Source organism: Gadus chalcogrammus, chromosome 12, assembly GCF_026213295.1.
Source record: "Gadus chalcogrammus isolate NIFS_2021 chromosome 12, NIFS_Gcha_1.0, whole genome shotgun sequence".
Taxonomy (NCBI): Eukaryota; Metazoa; Chordata; class Actinopteri; order Gadiformes; family Gadidae; genus Gadus; species Gadus chalcogrammus.
In genome coordinates, this window is record NC_079423.1 from 5,851,876 (window position 1) to 5,870,011 (window position 18,136).

The following is an 18,136-nucleotide window of genomic DNA, read 5'->3' on the forward strand; positions in this document are numbered from 1 at the left end:
AAAATCACCACCCATTCTCTGACACTTTAACCGTTAACCTTGGTTCAAACTTTAACATCACACGCCACGCAGTGTATTTCAGATAATTAATGAATTCAGATGTCACAATGATCGTTTACATGGATAAGGAGTCCTACGAATCAATTACTGCCGTTTATATCTAACTAATGATTGTTTTGTAAAGTGTAACGTCGAGCCTCAGCAGCTTTCTCACTCCTTATGTGCTACTGTATAAAACCTGGTTTTGCGCCTGCACTAATTTGCTTACGGCCATACCACCCTGAACACGCCCGATCTCGTCTGATCTCGGAAGCTAAGCAGGGTCGGGCCTGGTTAGTACTTGGATGGGAGACCGCCTGGGAATACCAGGTGCTGTAAGCTTTTCTTTTTCAATCGAGCTCATGACTCCGTGTCGTACCGTGACCTGATGTTACTGCCAACCGCTTTGGAGGATTTTAAGCACATACAAAAACTGACAACGCTCTCTCAAAACTATTTTGTGAAACATTGGAGGACAGTATAGTGATACTGCCAGCAGGGAGCACCAGAGAGCTGAACACAGACAGTTGTACATTTCTTAAACTTTCACCAACACCAACCACGCACGCTCACTTCAGATCGTGGGAGGACGTCAAAAAATCACCACCCATGCTCTGACACTTTAACCGTTAACCTTGGTTCAACATTTAACATCACACGCACACGCAGTGTATTTCAGATAATTAATGAATTCAGATGTCACAATGATCGTTTACATGGATAAGGATTCTCCTACTGAATCAATTACTGCCGTTTATATCTAAACTAATGATTGTTTTTGTAAAGTGTAACGTAGAGCCTCAGCAGCTTCTCACTCCTTATGTGCTACTGTATAAAACCTGGTTTTGCGCCTGCACTAATTGCTTACGGCCATACCACCCTGAACACGCCCGATCTCGTCTGATCTCGGAGGCTAAGCAGGGTCGGGCCTGGTTAGTACTTGGATGGGAGACCGCCTGGGAATACCAGGTGCTGTAAGCTTTTCTTTTTCAACTCGAGCTCATTGGACTCCGTGGCCTACCGTGGCGTACCGTGACCTGATGTTTACTGCACAACCGCTTTGGAGGATTTAAGCAACATACAAAAACTGACAACGTCTCTCAAAACTATTTTGGTGAAACATGAGGACAGTATAGTGATACTGCCAGCAGGGAGGCACCAGAGAGCTGAACCGACAGTTGTACATTTCTTAAACTTCACCAACACAAACACGCACGCTCACTTCAGATCATGGAGGACGTCAAAAATCACCACCCATTCTCTGACACTTTAAACCGTTAACCTTGGTTCAAACATTTAACATCACACGCACACGCAGTGTATTTCAGATAATTAATGAATTCAGATGTCACAATGATCGTTTACATGGATAAGGAGTCCTACTGAATCAATTACTGCCGTTTATATCTAACTAATGATTGTTTTTGTAAAAGTGTAACGTCGAGCCTCAGCAGCTTTCTCACTCCTTATGTGCTACTGTATAAAACCTGGTTTTGCGCCTGCACTAATTGCTTACGGCCATACCACCCTGAACACGCCCGATCTCGTTGATCTCGGAAGCTAAGCAGGGTCGGGCCTGGTTAGTACTTGGATGGGAGACCGCCTGGGAATACCAGGTGCTGTAAGCTTTTCTTTTTCAACTCGAGCTCATTGCCTCCGTGGCCTACCGTGGCGTACCGTGACCTGATGTTTACTGCCAACCGCTTTGGAGGATTTAAGCAACATACAAAAACTGACAACGTCTCTCAAAACTATTTTTGTGAAACATGAGGACAGTATAGTGATACTGCCAGCAGGGAGCACCAGAGAGCTGAAACGACAGTTGTACATTTCTTAAACTTTCACACACAACACGCCCGTCGTGGCAATTTCTGTATCAGATATTGCGTCTAAGCAGATGAGATATTTAGATGCAAAAAGCACACAATACTGTTGACAATTAGTGGTTATATATATTTGTATTAAAAGTTCGAACGAAGATACATCACAACATGCATCAACAAACAACATAACAGGCATACATTACAATAATCTGGGGCCCCAGATGGGAGCTTCTCTTTGCGTGTTACTTCATTCTCTGAAGGTACGCTCAGACAAGTCCACCGAGTAGCTAAAGTCCATGAGTTCTTATTCGTTTGGGTTTATTAGGGGGTGGTCTCCCAATACCAAAAGCCTTTGTGTACCAGATGGTTATCTTTACAACTGCAGCTGTGGGGAATGCATTGGAGGGGGTAGCGGCCGTGCCATCGACCCCCTAGCTTTGTTGACGCTAGCCAGGGGGTCGAGAAATCAGGCCCACACATCAAAGGATTGCATGGAAGGTGATTTACAAGACAAGAAACATAGGAAAGGGCAGGCAATAAAAAATGCATCTCTCTACCCTGACGGTTTACACTTTAAATGACCCAAAAGGAGCCCAGAAGCAGACACTATATAAAATTACACAGAATAGCAACAAAACTTAAATTCATATAGACCAAAACAATACAACATGTAGATTTTCCATCACAACGCTCACTTCAGATCATGGGAGGACGTCCAAAAATCACCACCCATTCTCTGACACTTTAACCGTTAACCTTGGTTCAAACATTTAACATCACACGCACACGCAGTGTATTTCAGATAATTAATGAATTCAGATGTCACAATGATCGTTTACTGGATAAGGAGTCCTACTGAATCAATTACTGCCGTTTATATCTAACTAATGATGTTTTTGTAAAAGTGTAACGTCGAGCCTCAGCAGGTTTCTCACTCCTTCTGTACTGTATAAAACCTGGTTTTGCGCCCAGTATAATTGCTTACGGCCATACCACCCTGAACACGCCCGATCTCGTCTGATCTCGGAAGCTAAGCAGGGTCGGGCCTGGTTAGTACTTGGATGGGAGACCGCCTGGGAATACCAGGTGCTGTAAGCTTTTTCTTTTTCAACTCGAGCTCATTGACTCCGTGGCCTACCGTGGCGTACCGTGACCTGATGTTTACTGCCAACCGCTTTGGAGGATTTAAGCAACATACAAAAACTGACAACGTCTCTCAAAACTATTTTTGTGAAACATGAGGACAGTATAGTGATACTGCCAGCAGGGAGCACCAGAGAGCTGAACCGACAGTTGTACATTTCTTAAACTTTCACCAACACAAACACGCACGCTCACTTCAGATCATGGGAGGACGTCAAAAAATCACCACCCATTCTCTGACACTTTAACCGTTAACCTTGGTTCAAACATTTAACATCACACGCACACGCAGTGTATTTCAGATAATTAATGAATTCAGATGTCACAATGATCGTTACATGGATAAGGAGTCCTACTGAATCAATTACTGCCGTTTATATCTAACTAATGATTGTTTTTGTAAGAGTGTAACGTCGAGCCTCAGCAGCTTTCTCACTCCTTATGTGCTACTGTATAAAACCTGGTTTTGCGCCTGCACTAATTGCTTACGGCCATACCACCCTGAACACGCCCGATCTCGTCTGATCTCGGAAGCTAAGCAGGGTCGGGCCTGGTTAGTACTTGGATGGGAGACCGCCTGGGAATACCAGGTGCTGTAAGCTTTTTCTTTTTCAACTCGAGCTCATTGACTCCGTGGCCTACCGTGGCGTACCGTGACCTGATGTTTACTGCCAACCGCTTTGGAGGATTTAAGCAACATACAAAAACTGACAACGTCTCTCAAAACTATTTTTGTGAAACATGAGGACAGTATAGTGATACTGCCAGCAGGGAGCACCAGAGAGCTGAACCGACAGTTGTACATTTCTTAAACTTTCACCAACACAAACACGCACGCTCACTTCAGATCATGGGAGGACGTCAAAAAATCACCACCCATTCTCTGACACTTTAACCGTTAACCTTGGTTCAAACATTTAACATCACACGCACACGCAGTGTATTTCAGATAATTAATGAATTCAGATGTCACAATGATCGTTTACATGGATAAGGAGTCCTACTGAATCAATTACTGCCGTTTATATCTAACTAATGATTGTTTTTGTAAAAGTGTAACGTCGAGCCTCAGCAGCTTTCTCACTCCTTATGTGCTACTGTATAAAACCTGGTTTTGCGCCTGCACTAATTGCTTACGGCCATACCACCCTGAACACGCCCGATCTCGTCTGATCTCGGAAGCTAAGCAGGGTCGGGCCTGGTTAGTACTTGGATGGGAGACCGCCTGGGAATACCAGGTGCTGTAAGCTTTTCTTTTTCAACTCGAGCTCATTGACTCCGTGGCCTACCGTGGCGTACCGTGACCTGATGTTTACTGCCAACCGCTTTGGAGGATTTAAGCAACATACAAAAACTGACAACGTCTCTCAAAACTATTTTTGTGAAACATGAGGACAGTATAGTGATACTGCCAGCAGGGAGCACCAGAGAGCTGAACCGACAGTTGTACATTTCTTAAACTTTCACCAACACAAACACGCACGCTCACTTCAGATCATGGGAGGACGTCAAAAAATCACCACCCATTCTCTGACACTTTAACCGTTAACCTTGGTTCAAACATTTAACATCACACGCACACGCAGTGTATTTCAGATAATTAATGAATTCAGATGTCACAATGATCGTTTACATGGATAAGGAGTCCTACTGAATCAATTACTGCCGTTTATATCTAACTAATGATTGTTTTTGTAAGAGTGTAACGTCGAGCCTCAGCAGCTTTCTCACTCCTTATGTGCTACTGTATAAAACCTGGTTTTGCGCCTGCACTAATTGCTTACGGCCATACCACCCTGAACACGCCCGATCTCGTCTGATCTCGGAAGCTAAGCAGGGTCGGGCCTGGTTAGTACTTGGATGGGAGACCGCCTGGGAATACCAGGTGCTGTAAGCTTTTTCTTTTTCAACTCGAGCTCATTGACTCCGTGGCCTACCGTGGCGTACCGTGACCTGATGTTTACTGCCAACCGCTTTGGAGGATTTAAGCAACATACAAAAACTGACAACGTCTCTCAAAACTATTTTTGTGAAACATGAGGACAGTATAGTGATACTGCCAGCAGGGAGCACCAGAGAGCTGAACCGACAGTTGTACATTTCTTAAACTTTCACCAACACAAACACGCACGCTCACTTCAGATCATGGGAGGACGTCAAAAAATCACCACCCATTCTCTGACACTTTAACCGTTAACCTTGGTTCAAACATTTAACATCACACGCACACGCAGTGTATTTCAGATAATTAATGAATTCAGATGTCACAATGATCGTTTACATGGATAAGGAGTCCTACTGAATCAATTACTGCCGTTTATATCTAACTAATGATTGTTTTTGTAAAAGTGTAACGTCGAGCCTCAGCAGCTTTCTCACTCCTTATGTGCTACTGTATAAAACCTGGTTTTGCGCCTGCACTAATTGCTTACGGCCATACCACCCTGAACACGCCCGATCTCGTCTGATCTCGGAAGCTAAGCAGGGTCGGGCCTGGTTAGTACTTGGATGGGAGACCGCCTGGGAATACCAGGTGCTGTAAGCTTTTTCTTTTTCAACTCGAGCTCATTGACTCCGTGGCCTACCGTGGCGTACCGTGACCTGATGTTTACTGCCAACCGCTTTGGAGGATTTAAGCAACATACAAAAACTGACAACGTCTCTCAAAACTATTTTTGTGAAACATGAGGACAGTATAGTGATACTGCCAGCAGGGAGCACCAGAGAGCTGAACCGACAGTTGTACATTTCTTAAACTTTCACCAACACAAACACGCACGCTCACTTCAGATCATGGGAGGACGTCAAAAAATCACCACCCATTCTCTGACACTTTAACCGTTAACCTTGGTTCAAACATTTAACATCACACGCACACGCAGTGTATTTCAGATAATTAATGAATTCAGATGTCACAATGATCGTTTACATGGATAAGGAGTCCTACTGAATCAATTACTGCCGTTTATATCTAACTAATGATTGTTTTTGTAAAAGTGTAACGTCGAGCCTCAGCAGCTTTCTCACTCCTTATGTGCTACTGTATAAAACCTGGTTTTGCGCCTGCACTAATTGCTTACGGCCATACCACCCTGAACACGCCCGATCTCGTCTGATCTCGGAAGCTAAGCAGGGTCGGGCCTGGTTAGTACTTGGATGGGAGACCGCCTGGGAATACCAGGTGCTGTAAGCTTTTTCTTTTTCAACTCGAGCTCATTGACTCCGTGGCCTACCGTGGCGTACCGTGACCTGATGTTTACTGCCAACCGCTTTGGAGGATTTAAGCAACATACAAAAACTGACAACGTCTCTCAAAACTATTTTTGTGAAACATGAGGACAGTATAGTGATACTGCCAGCAGGGAGCACCAGAGAGCTGAACCGACAGTTGTACATTTCTTAAACTTTCACCAACACAAACACGCACGCTCACTTCAGATCATGGGAGGACGTCAAAAAATCACCACCCATTCTCTGACACTTTAACCGTTAACCTTGGTTCAAACATTTAACATCACACGCACACGCAGTGTATTTCAGATAATTAATGAATTCAGATGTCACAATGATCGTTTACATGGATAAGGAGTCCTACTGAATCAATTACTGCCGTTTATATCTAACTAATGATTGTTTTTGTAAAAGTGTAACGTCGAGCCTCAGCAGCTTTCTCACTCCTTATGTGCTACTGTATAAAACCTGGTTTTGCGCCTGCACTAATTGCTTACGGCCATACCACCCTGAACACGCCCGATCTCGTCTGATCTCGGAAGCTAAGCAGGGTCGGGCCTGGTTAGTACTTGGATGGGAGACCGCCTGGGAATACCAGGTGCTGTAAGCTTTTTCTTTTTCAACTCGAGCTCATTGCCTCCGTGGCCTACCGTGGCGTACCGTGACCTGATGTTTACTGCCAACCGCTTTGGAGGATTTAAGCAACATACAAAAACTGACAACGTCTCTCAAAACTATTTTTGTGAAACATGAGGACAGTATAGTGATACTGCCAGCAGGGAGCACCAGAGAGCTGAACCGACAGTTGTACATTTCTTAAACTTTCACCAACACAAACACGCACGCTCACTTCAGATCATGGGAGGACGTCAAAAAATCACCACCCATTCTCTGACACTTTAACCGTTAACCTTGGTTCAAACATTTAACATCACACGCACACGCAGTGTATTTCAGATAATTAATGAATTCAGATGTCACAATGATCGTTTACATGGATAAGGAGTCCTACTGAATCAATTACTGCCGTTTATATCTAACTAATGATTGTTTTTGTAAAAGTGTAACGTCGAGCCTCAGCAGCTTTCTCACTCCTTATGTGCTACTGTATAAAACCTGGTTTTGCGCCTGCACTAATTGCTTACGGCCATACCACCCTGAACACGCCCGATCTCGTCTGATCTCGGAAGCTAAGCAGGGTCGGGCCTGGTTAGTACTTGGATGGGAGACCGCCTGGGAATACCAGGTGCTGTAAGCTTTTTCTTTTTCAACTCGAGCTCATTGACTCCGTGGCCTACCGTGGCGTACCGTGACCTGATGTTTACTGCCAACCGCTTTGGAGGATTTAAGCAACATACAAAAACTGACAACGTCTCTCAAAACTATTTTTGTGAAACATGAGGACAGTATAGTGATACTGCCAGCAGGGAGCACCAGAGAGCTGAACCGACAGTTGTACATTTCTTAAACTTTCACCAACACAAACACGCACGCTCACTTCAGATCATGGGAGGACGTCAAAAAATCACCACCCATTCTCTGACACTTTAACCGTTAACCTTGGTTCAAACATTTAACATCACACGCACACGCAGTGTATTTCAGATAATTAATGAATTCAGATGTCACAATGATCGTTTACATGGATAAGGAGTCCTACTGAATCAATTACTGCCGTTTATATCTAACTAATGATTGTTTTTGTAAAAGTGTAACGTCGAGCCTCAGCAGCTTTCTCACTCCTTATGTGCTACTGTATAAAACCTGGTTTTGCGCCTGCACTAATTGCTTACGGCCATACCACCCTGAACACGCCCGATCTCGTCTGATCTCGGAAGCTAAGCAGGGTCGGGCCTGGTTAGTACTTGGATGGGAGACCGCCTGGGAATACCAGGTGCTGTAAGCTTTTTCTTTTTCAACTCGAGCTCATTGACTCCGTGGCCTACCGTGGCGTACCGTGACCTGATGTTTACTGCCAACCGCTTTGGAGGATTTAAGCAACATACAAAAACTGACAACGTCTCTCAAAACTATTTTTGTGAAACATGAGGACAGTATAGTGATACTGCCAGCAGGGAGCACCAGAGAGCTGAACCGACAGTTGTACATTTCTTAAACTTTCACCAACACAAACACGCACGCTCACTTCAGATCATGGGAGGACGTCAAAAAATCACCACCCATTCTCTGACACTTTAACCGTTAACCTTGGTTCAAACATTTAACATCACACGCACACGCAGTGTATTTCAGATAATTAATGAATTCAGATGTCACAATGATCGTTTACATGGATAAGGAGTCCTACTGAATCAATTACTGCCGTTTATATCTAACTAATGATTGTTTTTGTAAAAGTGTAACGTCGAGCCTCAGCAGCTTTCTCACTCCTTATGTGCTACTGTATAAAACCTGGTTTTGCGCCTGCACTAATTGCTTACGGCCATACCACCCTGAACACGCCCGATCTCGTCTGATCTCGGAAGCTAAGCAGGGTCGGGCCTGGTTAGTACTTGGATGGGAGACCGCCTGGGAATACCAGGTGCTGTAAGCTTTTTCTTTTTCAACTCGAGCTCATTGACTCCGTGGCCTACCGTGGCGTACCGTGACCTGATGTTTACTGCCAACCGCTTTGGAGGATTTAAGCAACATACAAAAACTGACAACGTCTCTCAAAACTATTTTTGTGAAACATGAGGACAGTATAGTGATACTGCCAGCAGGGAGCACCAGAGAGCTGAACCGACAGTTGTACATTTCTTAAACTTTCACCAACACAAACACGCACGCTCACTTCAGATCATGGGAGGACGTCAAAAAATCACCACCCATTCTCTGACACTTTAACCGTTAACCTTGGTTCAAACATTTAACATCACACGCACACGCAGTGTATTTCAGATAATTAATGAATTCAGATGTCACAATGATCGTTTACATGGATAAGGAGTCCTACTGAATCAATTACTGCCGTTTATATCTAACTAATGATTGTTTTTGTAAAGAGTGTAACGTCGAGCCTCAGCAGCTTTCTCACTCCTTATGTGCTACTGTATAAAACCTGGTTTTGCGCCTGCACTAATTGCTTACGGCCATACCACCCTGAACACGCCCGATCTCGTCTGATCTCGGAAGCTAAGCAGGGTCGGGCCTGGTTAGTACTTGGATGGGAGACCGCCTGGGAATACCAGGTGCTGTAAGCTTTTTCTTTTTCAACTCGAGCTCATTGACTCCGTGGCCTACCGTGGCGTACCGTGACCTGATGTTTACTGCCAACCGCTTTGGAGGATTTAAGCAACATACAAAAACTGACAACGTCTCTCAAAACTATTTTTGTGAAACATGAGGACAGTATAGTGATACTGCCAGCAGGGAGCACCAGAGAGCTGAACCGACAGTTGTACATTTCTTAAACTTTCACCAACACAAACACGCACGCTCACTTCAGATCATGGGAGGACGTCAAAAAATCACCACCCATTCTCTGACACTTTAACCGTTAACCTTGGTTCAAACATTTAACATCACACGCACACGCAGTGTATTTCAGATAATTAATGAATTCAGATGTCACAATGATCGTTTACATGGATAAGGAGTCCTACTGAATCAATTACTGCCGTTTATATCTAACTAATGATTGTTTTTGTAAGAGTGTAACGTCGAGCCTCAGCAGCTTTCTCACTCCTTATGTGCTACTGTATAAAACCTGGTTTTGCGCCTGCACTAATTGCTTACGGCCATACCACCCTGAACACGCCCGATCTCGTCTGATCTCGGAAGCTAAGCAGGGTCGGGCCTGGTTAGTACTTGGATGGGAGACCGCCTGGGAATACCAGGTGCTGTAAGCTTTTTCTTTTTCAACTCGAGCTCATTGACTCCGTGGCCTACCGTGGCGTACCGTGACCTGATGTTTACTGCCAACCGCTTTGGAGGATTTAAGCAACATACAAAAACTGACAACGTCTCTCAAAACTATTTTTGTGAAACATGAGGACAGTATAGTGATACTGCCAGCAGGGAGCACCAGAGAGCTGAACCGACAGTTGTACATTTCTTAAACTTTCACCAACACAAACACGCACGCTCACTTCAGATCATGGGAGGACGTCAAAAAATCACCACCCATTCTCTGACACTTTAACCGTTAACCTTGGTTCAAACATTTAACATCACACGCACACGCAGTGTATTTCAGATAATTAATGAATTCAGATGTCACAATGATCGTTTACATGGATAAGGAGTCCTACTGAATCAATTACTGCCGTTTATATCTAACTAATGATTGTTTTTGTAAAAGTGTAACGTCGAGCCTCAGCAGCTTTCTCACTCCTTATGTGCTACTGTATAAAACCTGGTTTTGCGCCTGCACTAATTGCTTACGGCCATACCACCCTGAACACGCCCGATCTCGTCTGATCTCGGAAGCTAAGCAGGGTCGGGCCTGGTTAGTACTTGGATGGGAGACCGCCTGGGAATACCAGGTGCTGTAAGCTTTTTCTTTTTCAACTCGAGCTCATTGACTCCGTGGCCTACCGTGGCGTACCGTGACCTGATGTTTACTGCCAACCGCTTTGGAGGATTTAAGCAACATACAAAAACTGACAACGTCTCTCAAAACTATTTTTGTGAAACATGAGGACAGTATAGTGATACTGCCAGCAGGGAGCACCAGAGAGCTGAACCGACAGTTGTACATTTCTTAAACTTTCACCAACACAAACACGCACGCTCACTTCAGATCATGGGAGGACGTCAAAAAATCACCACCCATTCTCTGACACTTTAACCGTTAACCTTGGTTCAAACATTTAACATCACACGCACACGCAGTGTATTTCAGATAATTAATGAATTCAGATGTCACAATGATCGTTTACATGGATAAGGAGTCCTACTGAATCAATTACTGCCGTTTATATCTAACTAATGATTGTTTTTGTAAAAGTGTAACGTCGAGCCTCAGCAGCTTTCTCACTCCTTATGTGCTACTGTATAAAACCTGGTTTTGCGCCTGCACTAATTGCTTACGGCCATACCACCCTGAACACGCCCGATCTCGTCTGATCTCGGAAGCTAAGCAGGGTCGGGCCTGGTTAGTACTTGGATGGGAGACCGCCTGGGAATACCAGGTGCTGTAAGCTTTTTCTTTTTCAACTCGAGCTCATTGACTCCGTGGCCTACCGTGGCGTACCGTGACCTGATGTTTACTGCCAACCGCTTTGGAGGATTTAAGCAACATACAAAAACTGACAACGTCTCTCAAAACTATTTTTGTGAAACATGAGGACAGTATAGTGATACTGCCAGCAGGGAGCACCAGAGAGCTGAACCGACAGTTGTACATTTCTTAAACTTTCACCAACACAAACACGCACGCTCACTTCAGATCATGGGAGGACGTCAAAAAATCACCACCCATTCTCTGACACTTTAACCGTTAACCTTGGTTCAAACATTTAACATCACACGCACACGCAGTGTATTTCAGATAATTAATGAATTCAGATGTCACAATGATCGTTTACATGGATAAGGAGTCCTACTGAATCAATTACTGCCGTTTATATCTAACTAATGATTGTTTTTGTAAAAGTGTAACGTCGAGCCTCAGCAGCTTTCTCACTCCTTATGTGCTACTGTATAAAACCTGGTTTTGCGCCTGCACTAATTGCTTACGGCCATACCACCCTGAACACGCCCGATCTCGTCTGATCTCGGAAGCTAAGCAGGGTCGGGCCTGGTTAGTACTTGGATGGGAGACCGCCTGGGAATACCAGGTGCTGTAAGCTTTTTCTTTTTCAACTCGAGCTCATTGACTCCGTGGCCTACCGTGGCGTACCGTGACCTGATGTTTACTGCCAACCGCTTTGGAGGATTTAAGCAACATACAAAAACTGACAACGTCTCTCAAAACTATTTTTGTGAAACATGAGGACAGTATAGTGATACTGCCAGCAGGGAGCACCAGAGAGCTGAACCGACAGTTGTACATTTCTTAAACTTTCACCAACACAAACACGCACGCTCACTTCAGATCATGGGAGGACGTCAAAAAATCACCACCCATTCTCTGACACTTTAACCGTTAACCTTGGTTCAAACATTTAACATCACACGCACACGCAGTGTATTTCAGATAATTAATGAATTCAGATGTCACAATGATCGTTTACATGGATAAGGAGTCCTACTGAATCAATTACTGCCGTTTATATCTAACTAATGATTGTTTTTGTAAGAGTGTAACGTCGAGCCTCAGCAGCTTTCTCACTCCTTATGTGCTACTGTATAAAACCTGGTTTTGCGCCTGCACTAATTGCTTACGGCCATACCACCCTGAACACGCCCGATCTCGTCTGATCTCGGAAGCTAAGCAGGGTCGGGCCTGGTTAGTACTTGGATGGGAGACCGCCTGGGAATACCAGGTGCTGTAAGCTTTTTCTTTTTCAACTCGAGCTCATTGACTCCGTGGCCTACCGTGGCGTACCGTGACCTGATGTTTACTGCCAACCGCTTTGGAGGATTTAAGCAACATACAAAAACTGACAACGTCTCTCAAAACTATTTTTGTGAAACATGAGGACAGTATAGTGATACTGCCAGCAGGGAGCACCAGAGAGCTGAACCGACAGTTGTACATTTCTTAAACTTTCACCAACACAAACACGCACGCTCACTTCAGATCATGGGAGGACGTCAAAAAATCACCACCCATTCTCTGACACTTTAACCGTTAACCTTGGTTCAAACATTTAACATCACACGCACACGCAGTGTATTTCAGATAATTAATGAATTCAGATGTCACAATGATCGTTTACATGGATAAGGAGTCCTACTGAATCAATTACTGCCGTTTATATCTAACTAATGATTGTTTTTGTAAGAGTGTAACGTCGAGCCTCAGCAGCTTTCTCACTCCTTATGTGCTACTGTATAAAACCTGGTTTTGCGCCTGCACTAATTGCTTACGGCCATACCACCCTGAACACGCCCGATCTCGTCTGATCTCGGAAGCTAAGCAGGGTCGGGCCTGGTTAGTACTTGGATGGGAGACCGCCTGGGAATACCAGGTGCTGTAAGCTTTTTCTTTTTCAACTCGAGCTCATTGACTCCGTGGCCTACCGTGGCGTACCGTGACCTGATGTTTACTGCCAACCGCTTTGGAGGATTTAAGCAACATACAAAAACTGACAACGTCTCTCAAAACTATTTTTGTGAAACATGAGGACAGTATAGTGATACTGCCAGCAGGGAGCACCAGAGAGCTGAACCGACAGTTGTACATTTCTTAAACTTTCACCAACACAAACACGCACGCTCACTTCAGATCATGGGAGGACGTCAAAAAATCACCACCCATTCTCTGACACTTTAACCGTTAACCTTGGTTCAAACATTTAACATCACACGCACACGCAGTGTATTTCAGATAATTAATGAATTCAGATGTCACAATGATCGTTTACATGGATAAGGAGTCCTACTGAATCAATTACTGCCGTTTATATCTAACTAATGATTGTTTTTGTAAAAGTGTAACGTCGAGCCTCAGCAGCTTTCTCACTCCTTATGTGCTACTGTATAAAACCTGGTTTTGCGCCTGCACTAATTGCTTACGGCCATACCACCCTGAACACGCCCGATCTCGTCTGATCTCGGAAGCTAAGCAGGGTCGGGCCTGGTTAGTACTTGGATGGGAGACCGCCTGGGAATACCAGGTGCTGTAAGCTTTTTCTTTTTCAACTCGAGCTCATTGACTCCGTGGCCTACCGTGGCGTACCGTGACCTGATGTTTACTGCCAACCGCTTTGGAGGATTTAAGCAACATACAAAAACTGACAACGTCTCTCAAAACTATTTTTGTGAAACATGAGGACAGTATAGTGATACTGCCAGCAGGGAGCACCAGAGAGCTGAACCGACAGTTGTACATTTCTTAAACTTTCACCAACACAAACACGCACGCTCACTTCAGATCATGGGAGGACGTCAAAAAATCACCACCCATTCTCTGACACTTTAACCGTTAACCTTGGTTCAAACATTTAACATCACACGCACACGCAGTGTATTTCAGATAATTAATGAATTCAGATGTCACAATGATCGTTTACATGGATAAGGAGTCCTACTGAATCAATTACTGCCGTTTATATCTAACTAATGATTGTTTTTGTAAAAGTGTAACGTCGAGCCTCAGCAGCTTTCTCACTCCTTATGTGCTACTGTATAAAACCTGGTTTTGCGCCTGCACTAATTGCTTACGGCCATACCACCCTGAACACGCCCGATCTCGTCTGATCTCGGAAGCTAAGCAGGGTCGGGCCTGGTTAGTACTTGGATGGGAGACCGCCTGGGAATACCAGGTGCTGTAAGCTTTTTCTTTTTCAACTCGAGCTCATTGACTCCGTGGCCTACCGTGGCGTACCGTGACCTGATGTTTACTGCCAACCGCTTTGGAGGATTTAAGCAACATACAAAAACTGACAACGTCTCTCAAAACTATTTTTGTGAAACATGAGGACAGTATAGTGATACTGCCAGCAGGGAGCACCAGAGAGCTGAACCGACAGTTGTACATTTCTTAAACTTTCACCAACACAAACACGCACGCTCACTTCAGATCATGGGAGGACGTCAAAAAATCACCACCCATTCTCTGACACTTTAACCGTTAACCTTGGTTCAAACATTTAACATCACACGCACACGCAGTGTATTTCAGATAATTAATGAATTCAGATGTCACAATGATCGTTTACATGGATAAGGAGTCCTACTGAATCAATTACTGCCGTTTATATCTAACTAATGATTGTTTTTGTAAAAGTGTAACGTCGAGCCTCAGCAGCTTTCTCACTCCTTATGTGCTACTGTATAAAACCTGGTTTTGCGCCTGCACTAATTGCTTACGGCCATACCACCCTGAACACGCCCGATCTCGTCTGATCTCGGAAGCTAAGCAGGGTCGGGCCTGGTTAGTACTTGGATGGGAGACCGCCTGGGAATACCAGGTGCTGTAAGCTTTTTCTTTTTCAACTCGAGCTCATTGACTCCGTGGCCTACCGTGGCGTACCGTGACCTGATGTTTACTGCCAACCGCTTTGGAGGATTTAAGCAACATACAAAAACTGACAACGTCTCTCAAAACTATTTTTGTGAAACATGAGGACAGTATAGTGATACTGCCAGCAGGGAGCACCAGAGAGCTGAACCGACAGTTGTACATTTCTTAAACTTTCACCAACACAAACACGCACGCTCACTTCAGATCATGGGAGGACGTCAAAAAATCACCACCCATTCTCTGACACTTTAACCGTTAACCTTGGTTCAAACATTTAACATCACACGCACACGCAGTGTATTTCAGATAATTAATGAATTCAGATGTCACAATGATCGTTTACATGGATAAGGAGTCCTACTGAATCAATTACTGCCGTTTATATCTAACTAATGATTGTTTTTGTAAAAGTGTAACGTCGAGCCTCAGCAGCTTTCTCACTCCTTATGTGCTACTGTATAAAACCTGGTTTTGCGCCTGCACTAATTGCTTACGGCCATACCACCCTGAACACGCCCGATCTCGTCTGATCTCGGAAGCTAAGCAGGGTCGGGCCTGGTTAGTACTTGGATGGGAGACCGCCTGGGAATACCAGGTGCTGTAAGCTTTTTCTTTTTCAACTCGAGCTCATTGACTCCGTGGCCTACCGTGGCGTACCGTGACCTGATGTTTACTGCCAACCGCTTTGGAGGATTTAAGCAACATACAAAAACTGACAACGTCTCTCAAAACTATTTTTGTGAAACATGAGGACAGTATAGTGATACTGCCAGCAGGGAGCACCAGAGAGCTGAACCGACAGTTGTACATTTCTTAAACTTTCACCAACACAAACACGCACGCTCACTTCAGATCATGGGAGGACGTCAAAAAATCACCACCCATTCTCTGACACTTTAACCGTTAACCTTGGTTCAAACATTTAACATCACACGCACACGCAGTGTATTTCAGATAATTAATGAATTCAGATGTCACAATGATCGTTTACATGGATAAGGAGTCCTACTGAATCAATTACTGCCGTTTATATCTAACTAATGATTGTTTTTGTAAAAGTGTAACGTCGAGCCTCAGCAGCTTTCTCACTCCTTATGTGCTACTGTATAAAACCTGGTTTTGCGCCTGCACTAATTGCTTACGGCCATACCACCCTGAACACGCCCGATCTCGTCTGATCTCGGAAGCTAAGCAGGGTCGGGCCTGGTTAGTACTTGGATGGGAGACCGCCTGGGAATACCAGGTGCTGTAAGCTTTTTCTTTTTCAACTCGAGCTCATTGACTCCGTGGCCTACCGTGGCGTACCGTGACCTGATGTTTACTGCCAACCGCTTTGGAGGATTTAAGCAACATACAAAAACTGACAACGTCTCTCAAAACTATTTTTGTGAAACATGAGGACAGTATAGTGATACTGCCAGCAGGGAGCACCAGAGAGCTGAACCGACAGTTGTACATTTCTTAAACTTTCACCAACACAAACACGCACGCTCACTTCAGATCATGGGAGGACGTCAAAAAATCACCACCCATTCTCTGACACTTTAACCGTTAACCTTGGTTCAAACATTTAACATCACACGCACACGCAGTGTATTTCAGATAATTAATGAATTCAGATGTCACAATGATCGTTTACATGGATAAGGAGTCCTACTGAATCAATTACTGCCGTTTATATCTAACTAATGATTGTTTTTGTAAAAGTGTAACGTCGAGCCTCAGCAGCTTTCTCACTCCTTATGTGCTACTGTATAAAACCTGGTTTTGCGCCTGCACTAATTGCTTACGGCCATACCACCCTGAACACGCCCGATCTCGTCTGATCTCGGAAGCTAAGCAGGGTCGGGCCTGGTTAGTACTTGGATGGGAGACCGCCTGGGAATACCAGGTGCTGTAAGCTTTTTCTTTTTCAACTCGAGCTCATTGACTCCGTGGCCTACCGTGGCGTACCGTGACCTGATGTTTACTGCCAACCGCTTTGGAGGATTTAAGCAACATACAAAAACTGACAACGTCTCTCAAAACTATTTTTGTGAAACATGAGGACAGTATAGTGATACTGCCAGCAGGGAGCACCAGAGAGCTGAACCGACAGTTGTACATTTCTTAAACTTTCACCAACACAAACACGCACGCTCACTTCAGATCATGGGAGGACGTCAAAAAATCACCACCCATTCTCTGACACTTTAACCGTTAACCTTGGTTCAAACATTTAACATCACACGCACACGCAGTGTATTTCAGATAATTAATGAATTCAGATGTCACAATGATCGTTTACATGGATAAGGAGTCCTACTGAATCAATTACTGCCGTTTATATCTAACTAATGATTGTTTTTGTAAAAGTGTAACGTCGAGCCTCAGCAGCTTTCTCACTCCTTATGTGCTACTGTATAAAACCTGGTTTTGCGCCTGCACTAATTGCTTACGGCCATACCACCCTGAACACGCCCGATCTCGTCTGATCTCGGAAGCTAAGCAGGGTCGGGCCTGGTTAGTACTTGGATGGGAGACCGCCTGGGAATACCAGGTGCTGTAAGCTTTTTCTTTTTCAACTCGAGCTCATTGACTCCGTGGCCTACCGTGGCGTACCGTGACCTGATGTTTACTGCCAACCGCTTTGGAGGATTTAAGCAACATACAAAAACTGACAACGTCTCTCAAAACTATTTTTGTGAAACATGAGGACAGTATAGTGATACTGCCAGCAGGGAGCACCAGAGAGCTGAACCGACAGTTGTACATTTCTTAAACTTTCACCAACACAAACACGCACGCTCACTTCAGATCATGGGAGGACGTCAAAAAATCACCA

General features: G+C 44.4%; 27 non-coding genes across 27 annotated transcripts; all 27 read left to right on the plus strand.

Moving 5' to 3' along the window:
• The first annotated feature begins 262 nt into the window (after positions 1–262).
• Positions 263–381, plus strand: LOC130397288 (5S ribosomal RNA). Its single transcript, XR_008899884.1, has one exon. It is a non-coding gene; the product is annotated as a 5S ribosomal RNA (ribosomal RNA).
• A 520-nt stretch (positions 382–901) lies between these two features.
• LOC130400294 (5S ribosomal RNA) lies at positions 902–1,020 on the plus strand. Its single transcript, XR_008902767.1, has one exon. It is a non-coding gene; the product is annotated as a 5S ribosomal RNA (ribosomal RNA).
• A 529-nt stretch (positions 1,021–1,549) lies between these two features.
• LOC130401137 (5S ribosomal RNA) lies at positions 1,550–1,667 on the plus strand. The gene has a single exon (XR_008903595.1). It is a non-coding gene; the product is annotated as a 5S ribosomal RNA (ribosomal RNA).
• Positions 1,668–2,841: 1,174 nt separating this feature from the next.
• Positions 2,842–2,960, plus strand: LOC130397300 (5S ribosomal RNA). The gene has a single exon (XR_008899895.1). It is a non-coding gene; the product is annotated as a 5S ribosomal RNA (ribosomal RNA).
• A 528-nt stretch (positions 2,961–3,488) lies between these two features.
• On the plus strand, positions 3,489–3,607 carry LOC130397311 (5S ribosomal RNA). The gene has a single exon (XR_008899906.1). It is a non-coding gene; the product is annotated as a 5S ribosomal RNA (ribosomal RNA).
• A 529-nt stretch (positions 3,608–4,136) lies between these two features.
• LOC130397323 (5S ribosomal RNA) lies at positions 4,137–4,255 on the plus strand. Its single transcript, XR_008899917.1, has one exon. It is a non-coding gene; the product is annotated as a 5S ribosomal RNA (ribosomal RNA).
• A 528-nt stretch (positions 4,256–4,783) lies between these two features.
• Positions 4,784–4,902, plus strand: LOC130397335 (5S ribosomal RNA). The gene has a single exon (XR_008899928.1). It is a non-coding gene; the product is annotated as a 5S ribosomal RNA (ribosomal RNA).
• A 529-nt stretch (positions 4,903–5,431) lies between these two features.
• Positions 5,432–5,550, plus strand: LOC130397348 (5S ribosomal RNA). Its single transcript, XR_008899940.1, has one exon. It is a non-coding gene; the product is annotated as a 5S ribosomal RNA (ribosomal RNA).
• Positions 5,551–6,079: 529 nt separating this feature from the next.
• Positions 6,080–6,198, plus strand: LOC130397359 (5S ribosomal RNA). The gene has a single exon (XR_008899951.1). It is a non-coding gene; the product is annotated as a 5S ribosomal RNA (ribosomal RNA).
• A 529-nt stretch (positions 6,199–6,727) lies between these two features.
• LOC130397370 (5S ribosomal RNA) lies at positions 6,728–6,846 on the plus strand. Its single transcript, XR_008899962.1, has one exon. It is a non-coding gene; the product is annotated as a 5S ribosomal RNA (ribosomal RNA).
• Positions 6,847–7,375: 529 nt separating this feature from the next.
• LOC130397381 (5S ribosomal RNA) lies at positions 7,376–7,494 on the plus strand. The gene has a single exon (XR_008899974.1). It is a non-coding gene; the product is annotated as a 5S ribosomal RNA (ribosomal RNA).
• Positions 7,495–8,023: 529 nt separating this feature from the next.
• Positions 8,024–8,142, plus strand: LOC130397392 (5S ribosomal RNA). Its single transcript, XR_008899987.1, has one exon. It is a non-coding gene; the product is annotated as a 5S ribosomal RNA (ribosomal RNA).
• A 529-nt stretch (positions 8,143–8,671) lies between these two features.
• On the plus strand, positions 8,672–8,790 carry LOC130397404 (5S ribosomal RNA). The gene has a single exon (XR_008899999.1). It is a non-coding gene; the product is annotated as a 5S ribosomal RNA (ribosomal RNA).
• Positions 8,791–9,320: 530 nt separating this feature from the next.
• LOC130397415 (5S ribosomal RNA) lies at positions 9,321–9,439 on the plus strand. The gene has a single exon (XR_008900010.1). It is a non-coding gene; the product is annotated as a 5S ribosomal RNA (ribosomal RNA).
• Positions 9,440–9,968: 529 nt separating this feature from the next.
• On the plus strand, positions 9,969–10,087 carry LOC130397427 (5S ribosomal RNA). The gene has a single exon (XR_008900021.1). It is a non-coding gene; the product is annotated as a 5S ribosomal RNA (ribosomal RNA).
• Positions 10,088–10,616: 529 nt separating this feature from the next.
• Positions 10,617–10,735, plus strand: LOC130397438 (5S ribosomal RNA). The gene has a single exon (XR_008900032.1). It is a non-coding gene; the product is annotated as a 5S ribosomal RNA (ribosomal RNA).
• A 529-nt stretch (positions 10,736–11,264) lies between these two features.
• Positions 11,265–11,383, plus strand: LOC130397450 (5S ribosomal RNA). Its single transcript, XR_008900043.1, has one exon. It is a non-coding gene; the product is annotated as a 5S ribosomal RNA (ribosomal RNA).
• A 529-nt stretch (positions 11,384–11,912) lies between these two features.
• On the plus strand, positions 11,913–12,031 carry LOC130397463 (5S ribosomal RNA). Its single transcript, XR_008900055.1, has one exon. It is a non-coding gene; the product is annotated as a 5S ribosomal RNA (ribosomal RNA).
• A 529-nt stretch (positions 12,032–12,560) lies between these two features.
• On the plus strand, positions 12,561–12,679 carry LOC130397475 (5S ribosomal RNA). Its single transcript, XR_008900066.1, has one exon. It is a non-coding gene; the product is annotated as a 5S ribosomal RNA (ribosomal RNA).
• Positions 12,680–13,208: 529 nt separating this feature from the next.
• On the plus strand, positions 13,209–13,327 carry LOC130397487 (5S ribosomal RNA). The gene has a single exon (XR_008900077.1). It is a non-coding gene; the product is annotated as a 5S ribosomal RNA (ribosomal RNA).
• Positions 13,328–13,856: 529 nt separating this feature from the next.
• Positions 13,857–13,975, plus strand: LOC130397499 (5S ribosomal RNA). Its single transcript, XR_008900088.1, has one exon. It is a non-coding gene; the product is annotated as a 5S ribosomal RNA (ribosomal RNA).
• A 529-nt stretch (positions 13,976–14,504) lies between these two features.
• LOC130397511 (5S ribosomal RNA) lies at positions 14,505–14,623 on the plus strand. Its single transcript, XR_008900099.1, has one exon. It is a non-coding gene; the product is annotated as a 5S ribosomal RNA (ribosomal RNA).
• A 529-nt stretch (positions 14,624–15,152) lies between these two features.
• On the plus strand, positions 15,153–15,271 carry LOC130397522 (5S ribosomal RNA). Its single transcript, XR_008900110.1, has one exon. It is a non-coding gene; the product is annotated as a 5S ribosomal RNA (ribosomal RNA).
• Positions 15,272–15,800: 529 nt separating this feature from the next.
• Positions 15,801–15,919, plus strand: LOC130397534 (5S ribosomal RNA). Its single transcript, XR_008900122.1, has one exon. It is a non-coding gene; the product is annotated as a 5S ribosomal RNA (ribosomal RNA).
• A 529-nt stretch (positions 15,920–16,448) lies between these two features.
• Positions 16,449–16,567, plus strand: LOC130397545 (5S ribosomal RNA). Its single transcript, XR_008900133.1, has one exon. It is a non-coding gene; the product is annotated as a 5S ribosomal RNA (ribosomal RNA).
• Positions 16,568–17,096: 529 nt separating this feature from the next.
• Positions 17,097–17,215, plus strand: LOC130397557 (5S ribosomal RNA). The gene has a single exon (XR_008900144.1). It is a non-coding gene; the product is annotated as a 5S ribosomal RNA (ribosomal RNA).
• Positions 17,216–17,744: 529 nt separating this feature from the next.
• LOC130397569 (5S ribosomal RNA) lies at positions 17,745–17,863 on the plus strand. The gene has a single exon (XR_008900155.1). It is a non-coding gene; the product is annotated as a 5S ribosomal RNA (ribosomal RNA).
• The last annotated feature ends 273 nt before the right edge of the window (positions 17,864–18,136 follow it).